The 19,863-nt window shown below is 47.3% G+C and overlaps 1 long non-coding RNA gene across 2 annotated transcripts in view; it reads left to right on the top strand.

Annotated features, from left to right (window-relative positions):
- The window catches only part of LOC106728039, a 17,626-nt gene extending 13,730 nt beyond the window's left edge, over nt 1-3,896 (top strand). For both annotated transcript variants that reach the window (XR_001364286.1, XR_001364285.1), the window contains exon 4: nt 3,812-3,896. This is a non-coding gene — a long non-coding RNA (uncharacterized LOC106728039). The remainder of the gene's footprint in view (nt 1-3,811) is intronic.
- Nucleotides 3,897-19,863: the final 15,967 nt, after the last annotated feature.

Raw genomic sequence — 19,863 nt, 5'->3', positions numbered from 1 at the left:
CCCTCTGCTGGCCTGGTCACCCCTAACTGCCCCCCCCGCCAGTCTGGTCACCCCCAACTGCCCTGCTCTGCTGGCCTGGTCGCCTCTCACAGCCCCCCAGCCAGCTTGGTCACCCCTCACCGCCCTCCCGCAGGACTGGTTGCCCCACACAGCCTGCTGTCCAGTCATTTGGTCGTCCCTCACTAACCCCCCTGCCAGCCTGCTCACCCCACGCAGCCTGCTCGTTCAGTTGTTTGGTCATCCCTCACTAACCCCCTTGCCAGCCTGGTTGTAGGCAGCCATCTTGTGAGGGCGTGAGGGTTAATTTGCATATTACCTCTTTATTATATAGGATTGTCAAAGGGGACCCAGTGGACATGGAACCACACCTGTGGACTTGTGCCCTTTCTTTGGTCTCCATGCTACTCACCCTGTCCCCTTGCAAATGGGATGTGTGCAGTCACAAATCCAGGTGTAAACATGAGAGCAGCTAAGCAGGGCACCATCAAAATCATATGCCAGGGTCCACCCGGGTCCCATGGGCAAGGAGAGAACTCACAGCTGGTTTCAGGGTCTGGCCCTGAGATGGAGGGGCACTCTGACAGGGCCATTACGCCCTGTGGTGAATTGCTTGAAGGTCCTCCCTCCCCTGAAAGGGCTCATTCTGAGCTCCCCCTCCTTTCAGAAACACCACAGCCCACGGATCTGTATTTAAACCTACGTTTACTGAAGCCCCAAAAGATGCTCAGAAAACAACCTTATTTTGATTTCAGAAGAAACAGTGATCAAGCATTCCCTGGGCTTAGGCTGTTTCCACATCCACTTTATCCTGATGTGCAACCGCCGTACGGATATTGTGATGTTCATCCGACAGGTGAGGCCCTGGAGGGGCATGGAAGTTAATTCATTCGTTCATGGCTTTGATGGCATTTTGAACATTAGGAAATGGTCGGTGGGTGTGCACATGTCAGAATTGCTCCTTAAGGCATGTGAAATGTGCTTGGGAAAATGGAGAAGGCTTGAGGGGTCTGTTTATCTTAACAGGAAATGAGAGAAATATGAAGAAGAATTACTGACTTAACCCATCTCAGAGCAAAATCTAAAAGTCTTTCCATGCCCTGCACCTGTTACAATGGAACGTCCTCGATATTTCTTATATTACTGATTTCTCTCTTGTATTGTCTGCCTCCCCAGCTAGGATATGAGCTCCTAGAAGGCAAGGATTTGGGGCTGCCTATTCATGCCAGTTCCCTAGCACCAAAAACAAGCTCGCGGCACATGACAGGGGCTTGATCAATATTTCTTGAAATTAACGAATGAGCTTCAAACAAACAATTGTTCTGATTTTTCAAAAGTGCCCCAGGTCTTGTGGTCTTCTGTGTAAACAGATATCCGACCAGAGGTGGAAGAATTTCTTTAAAAAGTAACAAGTCAGGCCTCTGGTGTCTGAAGGCCTCATTATGTCATTTTCTCTCTGTCAAATGGGAGAATTGCCCCACTAACTGGAAACCTTGTGAGGATACAGAACATGCCCCCATTGAGCACGATAGCTTCAAGGGCTAGCAGAGAGCTTCATACATCAGAAAAGCTCAAAACTATGTATTTAGAGAAAGAAAAAAAAAAGGTACCCTCAAAGAAACAAAGCTTCAGCACATATTCACCCACTTATTCAAATATTCACCAGTTTACTCCCAGGTGCCTGGCTCTTGGGTACTATACCCACCACCCTCCTCGGGCTGGTCTAACACCTGCTTCCACAAAAAGAGCTTCCCACAGTCACCCATGCTCTGCTGTTGAAGATGGACCACGGGCCCTTAGAAAGAAAAAGGGAAAAAGAAGCCTGAACAGCGCCTTGTGTTTCTTGCCAAAACAGACCAGAAACCACGAGCAATGATGCCAAAGCCATTGCTGCAATGCCAGTTTGCTTCGAGTTCCAGCTGTACTCCAGGAACTTGAGCGACACTCCAGAGAGGTCATTAGTGTCTGTAAACATGTGATGAGCGCAGTGGTGCCCTCTCCAGTCCGGGATGCTCTCAGTCAAGTGTGACAGCAGGAAATGGGGGTCAACATAATTAACCTCGTGTGATTTGGGCAGGACTCCTTGCAAATTCACCCATGTGCACTTAATTGTCTCTTGCAGCTTAATAATCTAAAAGTATCTGTTTTTGCAAAAGGTTCTTCTTTTCCTCTCTGCTTTTCCCACCATGCCCTTTTTTTGTTTATTTGTTTTTCTGGCTCTTGTTCCATGTATTTTATGACGTACTTTCTCTCCTCTATTCCCATCCCCCCCAAAGGAACTGTAGGTGATTATTTCGCTGGGGTTTTTCAGCACCATAATTCTCACACTAGATCATAATTCTTAGGAGAAAACCAGATTTTTCTCACTTGGTAAAGGTCTTTCTTGACTTTATTTCAATGAAGTCGCTTTTTCTATTCCCAGCCCTGCATGAACTATACTCACGTCCAGATAATCCTCTTGACGGTTCCATGCCTGGGGCTATAGCAGACATTCCTGCAGCCTCCACCTGGCCAAGGACCAGCATGGCCTTGAGAGTCAGCGCTGGGTCCAGAGACTGTTTGCAACATTTGCCATTGTAACTGGGCCCTTGAATGGCTCATCTGTGAAATGAGGAGGAGGATATAGGGTGTCCCCAAAAATGTACACACACACACTTGGAATAATTAGAAAGGCAGTGTTTATTAAAGTACATTTAATTTTCAAAATTGAGTTATCAGCTGTTGAAGTGTGTGTACATTTTGGGGGGAAACCCTGTATTTGCCACTGAGTGTGAGTTTCCATGAGTGTTAATTCCATCCATCCATCTATTTTCTTTATTCAACAAACATGTATTGAAATCCAACTAAGTGCAAAGTGCTGTGCACTATATAAGGTTTTAACTGGGCGGAACTATTTCACCAATTTGGGGTACATTTTTACAGTCTCGTGTTTTTACTGTTGTGAAATGAATTACTCAAGCAATTTCTCCTAATCAACATGAAGTCCAGATCTCCCTCCTTCTCTCTTGTTATTTTTTCCCCTAGACTCATTCCCACCACTTACCCAAGAAATCCAGGCCTTACCTGCCTGTTGAGTATCAGTGCAAATTCCTGACTACAAGTGCAATTTCTCCTCATCACCACAAGGGATCGATGCTGAAGAATGGTCTCCCACCACAGCTGAAGTGATGCCCGCAGGTGCTGGCCTAGATCATTGTATGGGCTTCAATAGGGGAATTGTGCTTAAGTCAAGAGTTTAGTTCTATTAGTTCACAAGCACGCATAGGGCAGTCAGGAGCTAAGAAGTTTCCAGACTCATTCACATACTCACCTGCTCAGGTCTCCCTGACCAGTCTGCATGGCCCCTTCTCTCCAGTCCGTGAGCTTGACGAGGGGCACCACTCTCCATTCTGCTGATTTCCCTCATCACAGGCCTCTAGGACCAGGGTTACCATCTCAGCCACGTGGGCCTACAGGATCCCTTGGCAGACCAGCCCACACGGTCCCAGGCCCCTGCGATGACAAAGAGAGAGGCAGCTGCTGCCAAGTCCGTCCTCCAACAGCACACACACAACGTCCTGTCACCACCTCCCCACAGCACCCAGGTTCCACTCAAAAGAGAAGGTCTGTTCCATGCGTGCCCCGAGGTTCTCCTTCACAGAGAAGGGCTGCACAGTTTTCTCCTACACGACTGCAGCTGGATATGACCAGGTGCACAGTCTTCGTTTTAAAAAATATAAAACAAAGCAAAACAAACAAAGCCCTGGCCCCAGAAAAATGTCAAAATACCTCCCAACCATTGCTCTATTCACTTAACCAAATCCCTCCTCAATAGAAACACCTGAAGAGAGACAAAGACATCCTAGGTGCCCCAGAAAAACTAAGAAGATGGTCACGAAGGCATATGCCGGAGCAGCCCAAGACTAATTCAGTCACCTCCACTGTCACCGGCCCCTGCTGCCCCACCAGGAGACAGCTGTTCATAGAGTGCCAGGGGGGCGGAGGCTCCTGAGCTGGCGAGGCTGTGGATCGGCCTGGAAGAAGGGCCGATTTCCAAATTGGCCTCCGCTTCCCATCCCTCACACACGGTGAGTAACTGTAGAAGCCAGGAGATGAAGGGATGGGTGCCAAGGACAAACACTTCTCCCCTCCGGGCGGAGGCTCCTGAGCTGGCGAGGCTGTGGATCGGCCTGGAAGAAGGGCCGATTTCCAAATCGGCCTTAGCTCCCCATCCCTCACACACAGGTGAGTAACTGTAGAAGCCAGGAGATGAAGGGACGGGTGCCGAGGACAAACACTTCTCCCCTCTGGTTAATTCCCTTTGAAGCCACAGGGCCGGAAGCACTTAGCCTTCACCTGCGTTCTCCGCCTTTGTTTCCTCTGCAGGGAAACCCAGCGAGGTGCTGCCTCCATGTGCCCAGGGAGAAGGCGGGGGAGGGGTTAGCAGGCTTCAACAAATAAAGCAGATGAAGCCTAGCAACTGTTGAAACATGAGGAAATTGCTTCCAGCAGTTTAGAGTCTTGGCTTGACTCATAATTTAACCTTGAATATAGTTTTCAAAAATCATTAAGTCCCCAAAGCCTTCATCTCTGGCAGTGATTAGCCATGATGCAGTAAGCAGGAAGTTAATATATTTATGTATAAAGAGGCATGTAACGCATGAAAAGTCGATTCGTTCTGCATTCACTTACCTGAGTGTTTACGGCTGTTTGCTCAGTTCCAGGCCCCGTGCTGCGAGCTGGGACATATGACAGTGAATAAACACAGCCTCCAGTCCCCCCAAGGAGCTTACAGTCTAGTAAGAGGGGGGACGGGAAATCAGCATTTATGGAACACCTGCTGCATGCCAGAAGTTCTGCTGGGAGCTTCTGTACCCACTAACCCTCACACCAACCATCAGTTCTCTCTATTTTACAGATGAATAAAGTGAGGCTCACAGAGGTGAGATAGTTTCCCCAAGGTCATGTGGGTAACACAGACGATCCAGAATTCAAACCATGGTCTTGGGAGCTTCTGTACCCACTAACCCTCACACCAACCATGCAGTTCTATTTTACAGATGAGTAAAGTGAGGCTCACAAAGGTGAGATAGTTTCCCTGAGGTCATGTGGGTAACATAGACGATCCAGAAGTCAAACCACAGTCTAATTCCAAACCCCCCAAGGAGCTTACAGTCTAGTAAGAGGGGGGACGGGAAATCAGCATTTATGGAACACCTGCTGCATGCCAGAAGTTCTGCTGGGAGCTTCTGTACCCACTAACCCTCACACCAACCATCAGTTCTCTCTATTTTACAGATGAATAAAGTGAGGCTCACAGAGGTGAGATAGTTTCCCCAAGGTCATGTGGGTAACACAGACGATCCAGAATTCAAACCATGGTCTGTCTAATTCCAAAATCTGTGCCATTCTTGCCACTTCCATTCTCCAAGATGCAAACAGGAACAGAGGCTGTCCCACTCCTTTCTGTACCGAGTTGTTTTCCTGGCCCGCCCCGTCTGTGTAATAAAGTGGTGAATGCAAACGTTGGTTGGGCCTGAACAGGTCAGGGTATTCTCCCTAACAACATGGGAACAGGTTTCTTTTCATTTAAAATCATACTAAGATAACCAAAGGGATAATTCCAAAATCTGTGCCATTCTTGCCACTTCCATTCTCTAAAATGCAAACAGGAATAGAGGCTGTCCCACTCCTTTCTGTACTGAGTTCTGTTTTCCTGGCCCGCCCCATCTGTGTAATAAAGTGGTGAAGGCAGCGTTGGTTGGGCCTGAACAGGTCGGGGTATTCTCCCTAACAACATGGGAACAGGTTTCTCTTCATTTAAAATCATACTAAGATAACCAAAGGGATGAGATGAGAATATCAGAATCCTCCCTAACAAGGAAAATCACAAGAAAATAATGCACCAATGACCGCAATGATTATTCCGGCACTCACTGTGTGCCAAGCATGTGCTGGGCGCGTGAGATGCTTAGGTTTCAATCCTCACAGCAACCTTATGGGGTAGATACAGTATCATCCTCATTTTGCCGACGAGGAAATCCAGGCACAGAAAAGTTAAGGAACTCGCCCAAAGTTACATGGCTAGTGAGTAGCGGACCTGAGGTTTAACTCCAGGGTCCAAGCTATTAGAGTGACAAGCAGTCTTTCTAATGATGATGGTAAAGATAGGGAGATAGGAAGACAGGGAAATAGGGAGATAGTTAGATAGATAGATAGATAGATAGATAGATAGATAGATAGATAGATAGATAGATAGATATAGATAGACAATGATCTGAGGTAATAAGGACCTAAAGGACTTGGTGAGAAAGGGAGCCAAGGCCTTGCTCCAGTGGAACTCTCAGCCCACAGCTCTGACAACATGAAGACTCTATGGTCCCTTTGGAAACCTGCCAAGATTGGCCCAGCCCTCCCACCAGGGAGGAGAGAAGTTTGGTCGTTGCTGGATATTTTTTCTTTTATCCAGGAACGTGTGGCATTGCTGCCATGGTGCTCCTGGCACCCTGACCCCAGTGATCGGGCCTGAGGCGAAGCAGTGAGCAACTCCCAAACTTGCTTTCTGAATGTGGGTTACTGGTGGGGCCGCCGTGGGATGCACCCCTATTGATTCTTGGCAGGTGGGGTGGGGAAGAGCAAAACTTCAGTGTTACAGAGCGTTCTTTGTCTCCTGAGATAAGGGTAGTGGGACCTGAATTGGTTGAATGTAGAAGCTCTGGAGCCAAACTCTGCCTGTCTCATTTTCTAGGCTGAGACATCCAACCCTGTCCATCCTTAAAAGACTGGGTCACCACCCAGTAGTAAAATAGCTAACACTATATAGTATATATATATCGCATGTATGCATAGTGCCATATATATGTAAATATGATATATAAATGTTATATATATCAATAATAGTTAGCACCCAAACTCCAAATACTTTTGAAATAGGAAGAGAGCACTGCTCCTGATACAGGGACAGTAGTAATGCTTGGAATGAGACTGTCCCAGACATACTTAGATCTAAGGTCACTTACTTCTATAGGACCATCAACATGACAGGCTCTGCTCTAGTGACCCACGTGTATGAACTCATTAACCTTCACAATAGCCCTTAGAAAGAGGCAATAGTATCATCTCCATTTTACTGATGGTGAAACTGAAGCTCCAGGTCACATGGCTGGGAAGTCAGACACTGGTCTGACTCTGGGCCACATGTGTTACCAAAGAGCAAAGAAATACCAAGCACGCTTCCTAGAGAAAGGGAGGGACACCATTTATTAACACTAATGGACTCCGGGAATAATTACCAAATCAGAGTGAAGAAACATGCAGAGAGCCTGTCTATATATATCCCTCTGGGGTCTTTGTCTTGCAGATATGCCCCCTGCCCCCTTCATGGCCCTGCAGGAAGGCCCCCAGGTGTCTTACAGGAAGGCCCCCAGGTGTTGATGATCTGTCCTGGGGCCAGCAATAATGACCCCCCCCCCGCCCCCCAGGGCAGTGCATTGTTCACAGTTTCTATGGCCTGACCTGCCTTGCAAGACCAGTTTCCTCCTCACATGTACTGTTCCCTCTGGTGCCCAGCAGGAGAGAAGCACGCCTTTCCCTGACTCAGGTGCTAAACTTGGCCTCCGCCAGAGGCTTGGGGAGGAAGCTACAGGAAGAAAAGGATAGAGAAGAAAGATGGGCAGAGAGAAGGAGATGCCTAAGGGTTGACAAAAGCCACAACAGGAAGCTAAGCCACAGGCCATCCGGTGCAGATCTCTACTCAATTTATGCAGGTGTGTGAGGGTCAGGATGGGCATTTGGGACCTGGAGGTCACAAAGTGAAAAACGATCCTTATGATCCTGGACCTGCTTTGGGGGAAATCCCTGTTCGAGCCTGTTAGCGGAGAATAAAATGGGACGATTTACACATCTCAGCCTCTGTATCTCCCCACCCCACCAATCGTTCTCCCACATCTCCCCAAGCAGTGCTTCAGCGAGACCCAAGGAGCTTCTCAGTTGCCATGGAAACGGCAAGACTGCCTCTACTAGGAAGGAAGAATGGAAGAAGCTGAGTCTAGGACTTCCTCAGGCGGCCGGGGAGCAAGTTCTCCACTCACCCTTTGCCTGAGTCCAGGATTGCTCTGGGTGATAGGAACAGCCCTGAGGTTCTCCACATCCTCAGCCTGGCTCACTGGTTACCACACTTCCACCCCAGCTCGGTCCCAAGTCCATCACGCGGGGCAAGCCAGTGCCCCTCTGTGAGCTTGACCCCTTTTGTGAGACAGTCATTCCGAAATAGGTACTGAAACTAGAACAGGAACAAGAAAGGGGGTGCCCTGATGATGACACAGCACCACTCACTGTCCATAGCAAAGTCACATTGGGACATCAGTGGACGAAAGCGGAGAGAGAGCCCACAGGGGTGCTTGACCTGCCCATCTTCCCCTAGGGTTAAAGGCCAGCCGTGGCGGATACCAGCACCCAGGCAAGTTTGTAGCAGACTCATCCCCTTTCTACACATCTATCAACAGTAGAGGGAATCAGGGTCTGAGAGTTAATTTTACAAGGGAGTCCCGGAAAGTCTAGGAGGAAGATGGGGATTCACACAGAGAGCAGAAACACTGAAAAGGACGAGACTGGAATGGGAGCAATGATGGAGGGGGTGGGGGAGCCCCAGGACTGGACCTCAGGAGGCTTGGCAGCCCTGCACTGCCATCCGCTGTATCTTTGAGCAGCTCACTCCTGTCTGACCTCCCTCTGTTCCTTCCTCTGTGGAGGTCTCATCCATCTGTGACATTTAGTGCTTTAGGGACAGGGTGACAAGGCACGGGGAGCCAAAGAAGCATCAGAGGGCATCTGCAAAGCCTATAGAGAAGCAGGGGGCCCGGCCGGCGCGGCTCAGTAGTTGAGCATGGACCTATGAACCAGGAGGTCGGGGTTCGATTCCCAGTCTGGGCACATGCCCGGGTTGCAGGCTCGATCCCTAGTGTGAGGTGTGAAGGCAGCCAATTAGCGATTCTCTCTCATCACTGATGTTTCTGTCTCTCACTCTCCCTTCCTCTCTGAAATCAATAAAAATGTGTTGTTTTTTTTAAAAAAAAAAAACCTCTCTGAAATCAATAAAAATGTGGTTTTTTTTAAAAAAAAAAAAAGAGAGAGAGAAGCAGGGGCTTAGGCTCAGAAAGACATACAGGAACACTTCTTCCATGTTCTTCTAAAGGCCAGACGTGCCTGAGCAGACACGTGCAGACATACTCGGTATCCCTGCGTAAGAGTCCACTTGGAGTTTAGCTTGAGCCCAGAGTTCAGTTCTGTCCCTTCATCTGTTTCTGTTATCATTGCGAGAAGCAGGGCTTCTGGATGTGGTAAGAAATCCACGCTCTCCGTTCTGAGGTTACTGTAGGGCTCTCAGCTTTGCTGCCCCAGAAGCCAGCCTAGAGGATCGAAGGCCTGGACCAGGGTTCTGGGCTCTCAGCTACCCCTTCAAGGCAACTCCAGGCTCACTGAGAAGGTGCCCCGCCCCCTGCAGCTCTTCCCCTGAGGTCTGAGACTCATAACTAATCAGAATAGACCTTCTTTCTTTCTTCTGTCTCTTCCCCAGGGTACGAGATTCATTTGCATATATCTGCATCCATTACCTTTCCAAAGCCTTCGCTACAATGCTTACTAAGGGGGGGAGGGAAGGGGGTAATCCAGATTTTACAGAGAACACCAAGGTGGGGAGAGGAGAGAGGGGACTTGCTCAGGATCACAGACAGACATACCAGAGCTCTAAGTATTTTAAATGCAAGCTTGACCCCCGATTCTGTGCTCTCCTTCACTTCTGCTTCTGGATTTTGGGGTCCTGACTGGTGAGTAACAGAGGGCGGGGAGTGGGGATGGAGGTAAGAGGAAGTGGGTCAGGAGTAAAAATATAACAGAGAAAGAAATGTGGCTTATTGTACTCTGCAATATTTCCTTGGGTCTTCTTTCCATTCCTGGCTGAGAGCATGCATTATTTATCCCTCACACTCAGAATTTTTGCAGCCGTAATAAAGGTCAGGAGGGGAGGAGAGAGTTATCTAAATAAATGCACAGCTATCTCCAGGTGCACTTAGGAAATGACACATTGCTGTCTAATGGAGTCCATTTGGAAACCAAATAAAGATGTAGGCTTCGATGTTTCTCCTTTTCCTCTTTCTTTATTTTTTTTCATCCTTCCTTCTTTTTTTTCTATGTGAAAAGGGTTTACAAGCAAGCTCATGCCCTTCCTGGACCCATTCGCCTCCCTCCCTCCCTCCCCTGAGCCAGCGCAGTTGTCATGCATCAATCAGAGAGCCTGGAATGAGTTCTGTGACCCTAATGCTCTCTGGCACACACTTTCCCATCTCGGATTTTGCAACTCCCTTGGACATCTTCCACTTTCTCTTTCGAAACCCTCAAACCTATTCGTTTTAATTAAAACAATAAATACGGGCTCCCTGGCATTCGGAGAGAGCGACTTTGGGGATATCAAGGCATAAAAGCACACAGATGGGATGCTGCGGTTCCAGAAAAGATGGAAGCCCCGGGCTGGTCCTCGTCAGCTCCGGGATGCACGTGTCGCAGCCACAGGGACATGCCCGCTATTGGTTACTGACCTTTTCATCCTCCTCGTGTGACAATCCCTGACCTGATTTCCAGTCGTGCTCAGCCACACTGAGCTGTCAAGCTGCTCTGTGCGTATTAGAGCCGGGAGACCTGCTGCTTTTCCAAAAGATGCCTGAATACCTAGCTCATTTGTTTTGTTTTTTCCTCGTTGCATGAAGGAAAGGAGCCTGGTTCCGTGGAAGAGGTTCAGAAGAGTTTTGTTCCACTCTCACTCTTGGAAGCCCACAGCACGGCCCAGAGATAAAATATCCCTTTCATTACTGCAGCAAGGAAACTGCTCCAAGGCTCCGAGCAGCAAATTATTCATTACACCCACCAAGCCCTGCCTCGGTGGAGAGGAGGGAACCTGGTGGGAGATGACACAAACGGCCTCACGTCTCTGGTGGGATGGCGGGCGCCCCGGAGGAGGTGCCCTTGCCCTGAAGTTAATGCCCAGCGAAGCGCTGAGCAGAGCAGCTGTATCTGGGGTCATTCAAGCTTCTGAGGAGACGGACAGACCCTGCAGAGAAAGAACTCGCACCTGTGGACATGAGAGGGTGCAGGGATAACAATGTGTATTTCCAGATCTGCAGCCGATGAACACGTGACAACGTAATATGACAACAAAAAGTAAGATTGCTGTTGGAGAAGGACCGACAGGAAGCGAAGAGGGAAAGGAAAGGAGGAGAAGGAAGTCTGGGCTCAGGCACAGAGAGGAAACAGACTTGAGCACCTTCCTGGTGCCAGGCTCTGTGGTAGGTCGTTTAAATATACAAGTTATTCTAGTTCATTCTCAAAATAGTGCAAGCGAGAGCTTATTATTTCTGTTTTACATACAATTATCAAACAGCTATAACAGACACTTTAACTCAGGTGTTCTGATGCGCACGCCCATGCTTCTTCAACTACATCAGCATCGCCATCATCTCCTTCATCATCGCCACCATCTTTATCTTTATCTGCATCACTATCATCTTTATTATCACCATCATCTTTATCTTCATCACCATCATCACCATCATCTGCATCACTGTCATCTTCATCTTCATCATCACTGACATGCACTGAGCACTCAAATATGTCATCACTATCAGCATGCATATTTTTCATGTAATTCTCACATTTTGTAGCGAAGTAGAAAAAGCTAACACCTTCCCCAGGTCACACAGCTGGTAGTTGGCAGAGCCCCGACATGTCTGATTGCTTACTTATAACCATGCTGACCTGCGGCCTCCCACCGCATCCAGAGAAACCTCAGGATCCCACTTATTGGCTAACACATCATCTTTCCTCTCTTGGATGTGGCCTCCTCATCTGAAAAAATGAGCTGATTGTGCTAAACGAGTTAAGATTCCTTGCCAACTGGTCTGACAAACTAATTTCAGAGCAGCAGTGGGGACGGAATGTTTTTGGTTTGGGTTCGTATTTCTGAAATAAGCCATCTTCTCTCCTCCCTGGAGAGCAGCAATGAATTTACAGATGGACAAGGGACAAAAGAACCCACAAATCCTGAAAAAAAAGGAGATCACGCGGCAAAATGTGCTTATTCTGCGCAAAGAACAGTCCCACAGGCATTAAGCTGTGCCTTTTCATACAGCTGCCAATCAGAGGCACGCCCAGGCGTACGTGCAGAATAGCTGCTCCATCCAACCCAATGATCCGAGGGACAATTTGGAGCTTAGCACAGTGAAATCCCATAACCTTAGCACCCAGACGTCTGAGACACCCTCCCGCCACCTGCATGCACCCAATCAATCACCAAGACTCATTGATTTTACCTCTGAAATAACCTGCAATAACCATCCCATTTTCAGTGTCTTTGCTCAGGGCTATTGTTGTAGCCTCCTAACTACCTCCGCACACTACAGTACACCCTCCTCAGCGCTAGGAGAGCAATATTTTTCAAACACAATTCTGATCATGACACTGCCTTATACTGGCCATCTTAATTAATAAAGTAAAAGAAATTGCTGATCTATATTTAAAAAACATTCATAACCTGACCCCCCACCCCCTACATGTTCAGAGTCACCTGTCTCTCATTCCATTCCCCATTCCTCAACCATACTGGACCACTCATGCTCCTCAGACTGGGATGAATTTCCTTGTTTTAATGTCTCCCCGCCTCCCCCACCTTACCCAGATTGCTTCCTGTCCTCTTCCCCACTCCCGAACTTAACTGCCTGCAGAACTCCTATTCCTGCTTCAAAACCCAGCTCAACTGTCGACTTCATTAGGATTTATGAACTTCACTGTGTTTTCTCAGCTAGAGTTTATTACTCCTGTGGCTGTAGACCTCTAGCACTTAAGAAATGACGTTTTAAATGCTTGGTTTGTGTTCACTATCTTTACTGGACTGAAAACTCCCTAGGGAAAAGGAAGCTTTTAAAAAAGACTAGCCCGAGCCGGTTTGGCTCAGTGGATAGAGTGTTGACCTTCGGACTGAAGGGTCTCGGATTTGATGCCGGTCAAGGGCTGGTACCTCAGTTGCAGCCCAGATCCCAGGTCCCTGTCTGGACGCAGGAGGCAACCAATTGATGTGACTCTCTCACACTGATGTTTCTCTCTGTCTCTTCCCTTCCCTTCCCTTCCACTCTGAAAAAAACATTTTAAAAAGACTAGACGATGTAGTGATTTTGCTAGGTAAATTAATAAATACTTTAATAATTTATTCAAATGAATTAAGTCAGAAACCAAGGAGCATCCACTCCAGAATCTTGATAAAAGCACATGATAAGGTCATTTTGCAAGAGTTTATAAGGTCCATTTCAGAAGCACATGTTAAATGCTCTTTGGCTATAGGCTGGCATAAAATTATATATAAAACAAAATAATTATGTGGCAAACACCTTCTCCAAAGATTGCTGATGGTCTGGTGGGGAAATCAATATTCACAGCCATGAGATAATAAAAAAAAGAATTTAATATACCACAAATTAAATTATGGGATTAGTAAAATCCAAACCAGAACTCTAAAGGGATTTTTTTTTTTTAGTCTTGACAAAATGAAGTTTATTTGTAGGATCAAAACCAGACAAGAGCAATCTCAAACAAAATTCCAACAGGCTTTTGTGTGGTAATTGATAATCTGATATAAAAATGTAGATGGAAATGGAAAGGAGCCCATGTCTTCTCTAAGACAATCTTAGAGAAGAACAAAGCTGGGGGGCTGATATTCCCAGACAGTTCTTTTGAAGTTTTAATCACTAAGACATCGTGGTGTTTGCACAAGAAGAGATAGACTGATGAATGGAACAAAACAGAGTGATCACAGAGAGTCCTGCACATATGACCAGATAATAACCACATTGCCTGCCCCCTTTTGTGACTGTCCTCTTACATTCAACTGTGTCAGATTCGTCCATCTTGTTGAATATAGTATGAAATTGTTCATACTCAGTGCTGTGCAGTATTCTTTCCTGCAGTGTGCATCTCCAACACAGTGGAGAAAAAAAAATAGTCATTTTAATACATGGTTCTGGGTCCATGGGATTTTGCCCAATTGAAAAATGTATTTTGTCCCTTCTACCTCACATTATACACACACAAAAATTTCAGGTGAATTGCATATCTAAATGTGAAGGTTAAAACAATATTTTATAAGAAATCATGTTTGGGATATTGGAGGAGGCAGATTTCCTAAACATGTTACAAAACTCCTAACTATAAAAGAAAAAGTGAAGTATTAATTTACATTAAAATTTTAGTAATGTTATCAAAGGACACGATTAGAAGAGTGAAAAGTCAACCTAAGGAATAAAAGGTGATATTTGCAATACACATACATGAAAAATCAACACAAATCCTAGCTATATGAACGACTCTGACAAATTTGTTTTTTAAGCAACTCAACGAAAAGACGCTAAAAGACTGCAAGAGTCAGCTAACTTAAAAGGATCTACAAATGACCAATAAAACTGCAAAAATACGTTCAGCCTCATAAGTCGTCATATTTGATTTAAAAATAATAAAGTTCCCCAGGTATTCCTTAGGTTCATTAAAGGGTAAGCACCACTTTTCTATTCCAGATTGTCTGTCTCCTTTTGCATTGCAGTTAATAAAATACCAGCACATGGTTAGTATTCCACATGGAGAGAAATTGAGAGGCAAGGCGTGTAGGAAGGAGCAGGGTCCCAAGCCAGAACAAGAACAGGGAAGACCTGCTCTCTTCCACCGTAAGGTGGCACCAGAGAGCAATGAAAGTTGCCATTCCTGCTCAATCCAGCAGGTGGCAGCAGGCTCACACCAATCTCTAAAGACACCAAGTGTGCCCAGCAGTTCTCCCTATTTCTTTCCTCCAAATGCCGCTATATCTGCCCAGCCAGTGTGCCAGGCAGAAATAGGAGACACAAACGAAAGAGGATGAGGACACATCCATACATGCCCAGCCCTGTTCTCCATGCCTAATAAGCAAAATCTCATACCCATCTCAACCCCATATATGGTTTTCTTTATTTTAAACATAATCAAACAGAGGCTCAGAGCGGGAGAACAGGTTCCTAAGAGTCCGATCTTTTTTTTGCCACATAACACTGTCCAAAATGATCAATGTAAGCACCTCACAAGAGTAGCTTATATGTAGAGGGCTCATTAAAGTAGCTTTGCATGCATCAACTCATTTAATCTTCACAACTGGATGAGGTCGGGACTGTTTTTACTGCCATTTTAAAGATAGATGGAGAAACTGAGTCTCCGAGAGATTGACAGACTTGTTGAGGTCACACCATGAGTAAAAGCTGGAGCCGGCTTTGGAACCTGGGGTTTGGATCTGGATCTCAGCCCCTTACCTACTGCACTATTTACTAAATGACTGCTTTCACCAGCCTCGTGGGCAAGTGGAGGAGGCTACTGGCTGTAAAGGGGTGTCTCCATCCTTCAGCTTCTTTTAAACACCCAGGGGCAGCAAAGAATTCTCCACCACGTTCCCTGCCATTGGAGGCCCGGAAGCATGCAGGGGGGTCACTGTTCTCTTTCGTCTGGTGTCCTCAACCCTTTTGAGTCTCCTCAGACCCTTGACTATCCACCTGCCTCGCCTTTCCAGGATGCCAGACATAAACTAGGGAAACACAGTGCGTGCCGCAAAGAACTCTCGTGCTGGGAGGAAGGCCATATGCAGATAGCGGTGAAAGCAAAACCACAGAGGTTTCTATGAATTCGGCGGTGACTAATCAGCACGCGTGAGGCCCAGAATTTCTGCCTAGTCAGGGAGGACTTTCTGGAGGAGGGAAGCCTTTCGCGTGAGCTTTCCAGGGTGACTAAGGCTTGAAGAGGTAGAGCAAGAGGTCAGAATACAGCCTGGGCACGAGTGAGGAACTTAGATGGGAACGGAGAGGTCAGCTGGATTGGATAGGGGGCCCTGGGGGGAATGGCTGGAGCCAAGGTTAGAGGGAACGGAGGCAGGCAGGGTTGGGGACAGAGCCTGGAGGGTCCCCAGGGCCCAGAAAAGGGCCTTTAAAAATATCCTTTGTAAACTGATATCTTCTGTGGCTCCAGGCCTCTCTGGATATGTAGAAAGGGAGTGGCAAGGTAAAGCCATTTCCTGAGAAGATAAGACGGGCAAGTCTGTGCAGAAAGGAATGGAATTGAAGTGCCTGCAGGGGAAGGGAGACGGGAACTGTTTGTGTCAAATATTTCCTATGGGGCAGGCACTAAGTAGTTAGCATCCATCATGACAAGAAGGTCTGTGTAATTATCACCTCTGTTTTATAGATGATTAACGTGAGATCCATGGAGTTAAGGAGGTTCCCTAAGGTGACCTGGCCTAAATCCAAGAGAGCCGGAGTTTGAACCCACACAGTCTGACACCAGCACTCACTTTCTTAACCACTGCGCCATGTCACCTTTACATCCGTGGTGCTGGCTAAGTCTAAGAGATACTTCGCCTCATCTGGGCTACCTAGCAAGGCTGAGGGTATAGGGCTGATGAAAGTATTTAGGACTTTGCCCAGAAAGATGCTCCGGTGCTCCCGATATCCAGTGTCTCTAAACACATCATTGAAGATACACACTTAGGGTTTTAGAAGGACCATACCTGGCTTATGAATGCAGAGGCTGTCATAACAGGTGCTGGGTCGGGTCTATTCTTCTTTGAAGCTGATGGAAGCCAGAGTGGCCCTCAGGAGGCGGCAGCCATCAGGATATGCATCGGCATTGACATTCGCCACCATCTGTTCCCTGAAAGGGAGATGAACCCCCTCCTGCCACACCTGAGACCCAGGTACACCTGAAGGCCCCGGGGTAGGGTCGGGAGGAAGCACTCCTAAAAGAACATGGGAACTTCTCCCTCCAGCTCTTTGGCTGTGACGGGAGATGCGAGCGGCAGAACGAGCTTGGCGGGCCAAGCCTCAAGGGGATCTCTCCAGACGCAAACAGAGTCCTGTCTGAAGATGCCCAAGCCTGGTACCAGCTGGTTCCCAGAAAGCGCCCCGTGACGTTTGCCGATGGCGTGATGCACCTTGGAACCACTGCAAGAAGAGACGGCAGTGTGGATGGTGCTGAGGAATGGACATATCCAGTCCCCATGGGAGGAGACTGGAAATAAGGCCAATGGCTAAGCAGCATTTGTAGCTCATGAGGATTTGAGGGAAACGGCCAGACACGCCGTTCTGTACTCTTGAGCTTTCAGAGTCCGGAAGGTTGGGCTCCAGGTTGGGATCTGTTGTTGAGAGAAGAGACCTTTGAAATGGGGGCAGCAGTGAGGGAGAGCGGTGGTGAAAAGGTAGCCCTCTCTTACCTGAGGCTCTGACAGGTCTGGGCACTTGTGGTGAGCTCATGGAGAATCCTTACAAGAAGACTTACAGCTGTGGAACTGAGCCTCATCCTGGGGAGGTCATACTTGAGGGAAAAAGAAACCAGGCCCAATGAGGTTGATTGGGTCAGGACACTTCTGTTAGGACAGTGGTTCTCAACCTTCCTAATGCCGCGACCCTTTAATCCAGTTCCTCATGTTGTGGTGACCCCCAATTTTATTGTTACAAATTGAACATAATTAAAGCATAGTGACTAATCACAAAAACAATATGTAATTATATATGTGTTTTCCAATGGGCTTAGGCGACCCCTGTGAAAGGGTCGTTCGACCCCCAAAGCGGTCGCAACCCACAGGTTGAGAATCACTGTGTTAGGAGATGTCGAGTTTGGCTGTATTAATCAGGAGAAGGTAGGTTGTGCTGCATAACAAGCATGCCCCCTCCCCAATTGGAGTGGCTTTATACCTAAAAGCTTATTGCCACTCAGGCATTGCAGAAAGAGGACTCAGTCCCACATATGCACTCCTGGATCCAGCATCTGCGATGTCATCAGTTCCGGAGTGAGGCAAGAAGGAATAGGTCTCCTGAGCTTCAAGAGGGAAGTGACATCACTTCCATTCATGGACCGGAACTACTCACATGCCCCCACTCCCAAAGGCAAGGAAGCTGGGGAGTGTCAAGGAACAAACGGGATCTGGTGAGCTCTACCCTGTCTGCCACAGTTGGCGGAGCCTGGCATCTGTCATTCAGAGGAATCTTTTGACCTGGCTCCTAACAGTCTTATGACTAAGTCCATCAAAGAACACTAAATAAAAACATAAAGCGTTATTTTCCTAAAGACTTCATAAGGCACAACCACACGGCCTGGACAGGTTCTCTGCCGACCTTTGCCCAAAGAATGGAGATGCACGCCACTTCCCCAGAGACAACTGCACATCCTGGCATTCCGGGCACTGGGAACAAGCCAGCAGGGCAGAGGCAGAGCCTGGGGTCTTGAACGTGAAGCTTGCATGCGGGTGATAGTGCATGGGGGCCCCCTCTGGGCTTCACTGTGACGGGGGAGCTGCGGCAGAGGCTAGCACCCTTTCTAAGGTTTGCATCTGACACGGCTGGTGACACTCGGATGGCACTCTGCCCACATGGAAAATGGAGAAACAGGTTTGGGGAAGTCACCTAGTTAGTGAATGGCACCACTGTTGACCCCCTGGCAGGATCTGAAAGCCATACGCTGTGTGGGAGGCGTCAGACATGAGGGAAAAGACCGTGACCTGGGGCCAGGATGCCCGGGCTCTGGTACTGGCCCTGCCACCGGCTTCCTAAGAGACCTTTGGCACATCTGCTATCCAGGCCCCTGTTTCTCTCTTTGTGAAAAGCTGGATGAGATGCTCAAAGTTCTCTCCATGTTTATTTTAAACAGTTGCAGTCACCGAAGACCCCAACGTTATGGGCTCATCCTCTGCACCGAGTCCTTTCTGCCATTTCCTTTCCCCCTCCCCTGGGACACCCCCTACCCTGGAACCCCTCCCAGCCCTTCCACCCACTAATGGAAACAGAAAATGCCTCTCTAGTAAAAGTCATCTCTGAGAAAGGAAGTTCCCCTTTCACTTTCTGACATCAAGAAATGAGCTCTTCTTTGGAAAAAAGTCTCTTCACTTCCCTTATCCCTTTTCCCCATAACTTTAACAAAAACAGAGCATCTCTTTAGGAAAAAAAAAAAAACCTTTTATAATTGGATTTTATTATTATTCTCTAAGTGTTTTTTAAGTTTAATTCTTATTTCATTTTCTTTTTTCCATCACCACTCATCCCCTCTATGCCCTCTTCCACCTCCTTCCCCTCACCCCCCACAGTCATCCAGATTGTGTTGTTCTTAAAGGGTACGAGTTATTTATATATTTTGGATATTAACCCCTAATCAAGATATATAATTTGCACATATTTTCTCCCATTTCATGGGTTGCTTTCTCATTCTGTTGATGGTAACTTTGGCCATGCAGAGTTTTTTAGTTTGATGTACTCCCACTTAGTAACATTTGCTGTTGTTGCTTATGCTTTTGGCCAACAGGTACATGAATGGATACTCATTGTCACTAATCATCAGGAAAATGCAAATCAAAACTATCATAGCTATCACCTCACACCTGTAAGAATGGCTAGCATCGAAAAGATCAGAGATAACAATCGTTGGCACGGAGGTTGGCACGGAGGTAGTGAAAAGGGAACCCTTGCCCCGCTGGCGTGGCTCAGTGGTTGAGTGTCAACCTATGAACCAGGAAGTCATGGTTCAATTCCTGGTCAGGGCACAGGCCCGGGTTGCGGGCTCCATCCCCAGTGCGGGGCATGCAGGAAGCAGCAATCAATGATTCTCTCTCATCATTGATGTTTCTATCTCTCTCTCTCTCCCTCTCCCTTCCTCTCTAAAATCAATAAAAAATATGTTTTTTAAAAAAGAAAATGGAACCCTTGTGCATTGTTGGTGGGAATGTAAATTGGTTCAGTCATTATGGAAAATAGTATGGAGGTTTCTCAAAAAATTAAAACCAGAACTCCACGTAAT

This window comes from Myotis brandtii, unplaced genomic scaffold (genome assembly GCF_000412655.1).
Source record: "Myotis brandtii unplaced genomic scaffold, ASM41265v1 scaffold523, whole genome shotgun sequence".
NCBI classification, from domain to species: Eukaryota; Metazoa; Chordata; class Mammalia; order Chiroptera; family Vespertilionidae; genus Myotis; species Myotis brandtii.
Note: the sequence above shows the minus strand (reverse complement) of the source record. Positions and strands in the feature narration are given on the sequence as shown.